At 34.3% G+C, this 4,186-nt stretch overlaps 1 pseudogene; it reads right to left on the reverse strand.

Annotated features, from left to right (window-relative positions):
* Positions 1-1,952: 1,952 nt before the first annotated feature.
* LOC105531731 lies at positions 1,953-2,435 on the reverse strand (annotated as a pseudogene).
* Positions 2,436-4,186: the final 1,751 nt, after the last annotated feature.

Raw genomic sequence — 4,186 nt, forward strand, 5'->3', positions numbered from 1 at the left:
TACCATTTGTGGAATTCACAGTTTTTAACAAACTATCCAGCCTTGAAGGATATTGATTCTTAGTCTATCTCCAAGTCATTCCCATCTCTTCCTTCTCCTAAAAACTTCAAACATAATCTTTGTTTGCCTTTCCCTTTCAACATGCACAAGAAGATAAATTATCTTCTCATAACTTCTTCTAATTTTAAGAAACACATATCACAAGAAGATAAATTGTCTTCTCATAACTTCTTCTAATTTTAAGAAACACATATCCTACACTTCTTTGCTGAATCATAGAAAAGAAGGCAAAAGAGGTTAGGGTGTTTTAAACAGAATGAAAACTTTTTCTCCCAAAGTTTCCGGGGAGCATAAAGGTTGTTCTTTCTGATTGTTTTATAGCAGTAGAAACAATGAATTTATATCTCAATAAATTTCACTGTCACATAACTAGAGTTCTTGAAAACTTGACCCTGAATCTTGATGTCACCCAGATTCTATTTGATTTATGAGCATAAACCTTGATTGAATAAAGTGACAATGAACAGCCTTTTAAAATAATTCTCTTACTGTACTAAACATCCTCTATAGCTCTCACATCAAACTTTTGGAGATCAGACATTCTGAGGCAGGAAGAGAGAGAGATCTTTGACCCCAGCTCCTGACCAGCAGTTTTCCCTCTGTTTCTCGTACTTTCTCTTCCTTCCTTCCTATTCAACATTTTCTTCATAAGGTGCTCCTCCTTTCTCTTTATTTTTCTTTCAAATATGTTTCTCTTTTTGTCTCTGTATTTGATGAAGGATGAATGGTGATTTATTATATTCAGTTGGTTTCTAAAACATATGCTCTTTATTATTATTTTTTTCAGGAAAAAGTAACTATTCTTAAGAGTTCTTTCTTATTTTAATGGACAAACACTTCCAAAATAATTTTATTATTTTCTTTTCATACTTTGAGAAATATCAGATATTTATTTTGTGAAAATCTGGATGAGAGAGAAGAGTGATTTTTGCTATTAGCATCTGATTTGCACAGTATGGACAATTGGATTCATTATTTTTCTTAGAGTCTCTTCAAGGACTCATCTCCTAAACAGCAGTGTCTCCCTCTTTAAGTTACACTCTTTGTAGCTGTGGTATTGTTACCTGAATGCATTAACTATACTTCAGAATCAGGCCAAGGCATTGAGCAAAACTGTACATTAAAGAGCTTTTTATTTTTAGGTCTCCATTTTCAAAGCTATTTTTTCCCCATATTTAAGAGTTCTGTTTGGTATTCACTGGTCACTCTTTTCAATAAATTTAATTCTTTTTTTAAAAAATTACACAGAGAATTGGAATTAATTTCTGATTCTTCTTATTGAATTTTTTGAATTTTAAAATAATTTATAAAATAACTACTATGAAGATGCAGCAATGACTAACCCCCAAAAAGGTGCTATTGTTCACAAGGGAAATTTGTTTGTTTGGAATCTGTTTCCGTACATGTAAAATTGTAAAACTGGATTACATATGGGACACCCTCTTCTGCTGGAGTAAAATTGATTTCTAAGAGAATTGTTAACCATATTGATTTTATCAGTGAACTTGGAGATCTAGAACACTCTGTGATAATTAGATGCTAGATATTAGAAATCAGAAAAGATTCAGCTATGTATCCACAAATGTATTCACTTCCACGCGCTCATATTTTATTTTTCAACAACTGCTTTTAATTGGGGAGTAAGCTTACACAAAACAACCTTCTGTCCAGTGGTGATGTACAGTATTGAATTTTGCTGACTCAGTAAGTGTTGCTTTTTACAACTGAGACACAGTGAATCACTTAAACATATTTAAATGCGTATCACTCGTGCTAACGTTTGGATAAAAAAATACTCAAGAAATTATTTTATTTTAACTCTGCCCTTTCTTTTCTTTTCTTTTTTTTTTTTCAGCCCAGAAGTCTTTTATTTTATTTTTTTTTAACACATATTATGCCATGAATTCATAGGGAATAGGTTCCAGCAGCTCAGGCTCCTTCCCATTGGTTCTCACAAAGTGTGCTTCTCTGGGTGGAGCAGGCTGGCGTTTCAGTTGAACCCAGGTACCTTTCTCTTTGGCTTCTTTCTTTTTCTGATCATTTTCCTTCACTCATTTCAGGACGCTATCTCGGCTCTTAGAGTACTTAATGTGCTCAATACGCACATTAATTCTCTTGGCAAGAATCTTGCCCTTAACTTGTTTGTTTACAACAATGCCAACAGCATGCTGGGGAACATTGTAGACTCTTCCAGTTTTGCCATGGTAACACTTGTGGGGCCTTCCTTTTTGAACAGTACCCATTCCCTTGATGTCTACGATATCACCTTTCTTATAAATTCGCATATACGTGACCAAAGGAACAACTTCATGTTTTCTAAAAGGCCTAGAGAACATATATCAGGTGCGTCTCCTCTTTCCCTTTGTGTTCGTCATTTTGGCGAATTACTGGAAGATGGCGGTTCCGGCCGAAAGGAAAGGCTAACTCTGTCTTTTCTATTTTTAGATTCAGGTTGCTTCATTCTTTTGATGTTGCCAAGACACTAGCATGCTTCATTTACTCTTTTTTCCACATTTGAGGATTATTTTGCATCTATATTACTTAGATTCTATAGATTCTGTCTTTACAACATATTTGTCAGTGATTGAAAGTAATATTTTAGCATTGCAAGACTAAATCCCACAGAGCACTGGCTGTGTCTGTTGTGTTCACTGCTGTTTCATTCAAGCTGCAGATAGTTGCTGGCATAACATGATCATAATATGTGTTTTTGACAAACAGGGCTCAGTTTTGCCAATTTTTAGTCACTTTAATGTTGCATGCTACACATCTCCTGAAATATGTAGCTGTAGTCTTAAATCCAATGCAGACTACTCTTGATTCTCACTGGTTTCATCGATTATCTCCACCTATTGTAGAAAGCACTTCTGAGCTTATCACCTAAACTATTTGACATTTGTTGATATTAAAATAAAGGAAATAATGATGGTTACTATAAATGCTCTTATTACTGTTAGCAAAATATTTAAACTTTCCAAATTCTAGAATCACGGTGAGTTTGTACTGTCTTGCCTCCTTGTGATTTCATTGGGCTTTGATACTAGTTCTGTCCAATAAATTTGAAGATAAACGATTGAGTGTGAACAAGCATAGAATTAGCAGTGCTAGAATATCCAGAATACTTTTTGTTTTTGCATGGCAACTGACCAGAATCAAGATGGTGGCTGCTCTATCAGTCTAGATACCCAAGTGACTGTGATGAGAAGAAAACTTAAAAACCCACATTAGACAAGAGTGAGAAATAATCCTTTTCTCTATTAAGTAACTGTGGTTTGGAGTTACTGATGTGTAACGTATCCTCATTGGTGCAGATGATTTACTAAAGTGTTAACATTTTAAATAGAGTGATTTAAAACTTTCATGCACTATGCAAAATGCTACTTTTTATTAATTTTGCCTTTATAATGAGTATTTTAAATGCTGTTCCAAATTGTACTTTTTCCTTTACCTATTTATTACTCCCTGTTTCATACTTCTCAGGAGCCAAACCCATATTTGTTAAAACTAACATTCTTCTAAAACTTTCAGATATCCCCCACTCTGAAATATGTTTGTCCCTCATTGTACAGCAGTTTCTATTAATGGAATGAGAGCTATGTCCTTGCCTTGAGAATAATGCATAATCTCTCCTGGCTGACTGCAAATCCGTGCACCAATGTTCATATGAAGCTGTATAGACAAATGGTCTAAAGTTTACCAGATACACGCAGATAAACACCAGTCCACCTGTCACTAATTTGAGAACATGAACTAGGGCGTTTTCATAAGATATGATATAAAGACCTTTTTTTTTTTTTTTTGGGGGGGGGTAATAGAATTTGTTTAAAGTTCTGTTTAGCATACCTTCTCCAGGAAATCTTTCAATTGTGTTAGATATATGTATATTGGTCCTTAAATTCCTCCATTCAGAGCACATGCTGCCTGATAGCTGCTGAATCTGGCTTTGGAGACAATCCCTCTGCCTTTCTGAATTTTATGCCCATTATTCTTTCAGAGTAATCTTTGATCTTTTTAAAATGCAGGGAAATTCTGACAGAACTATTTTAAACATCTTTTGAATCTCTTCATATTTTTTTAATCAACAAAGTAGACAATGGAAGATAGTCATTGTCCTACTTTTCACTAA

The sequence above is a fragment of the Mandrillus leucophaeus genome, unplaced genomic scaffold (genome assembly GCF_000951045.1).
Source record: "Mandrillus leucophaeus isolate KB7577 unplaced genomic scaffold, Mleu.le_1.0 Scaffold90, whole genome shotgun sequence".
NCBI classification, from domain to species: Eukaryota; Metazoa; Chordata; class Mammalia; order Primates; family Cercopithecidae; genus Mandrillus; species Mandrillus leucophaeus.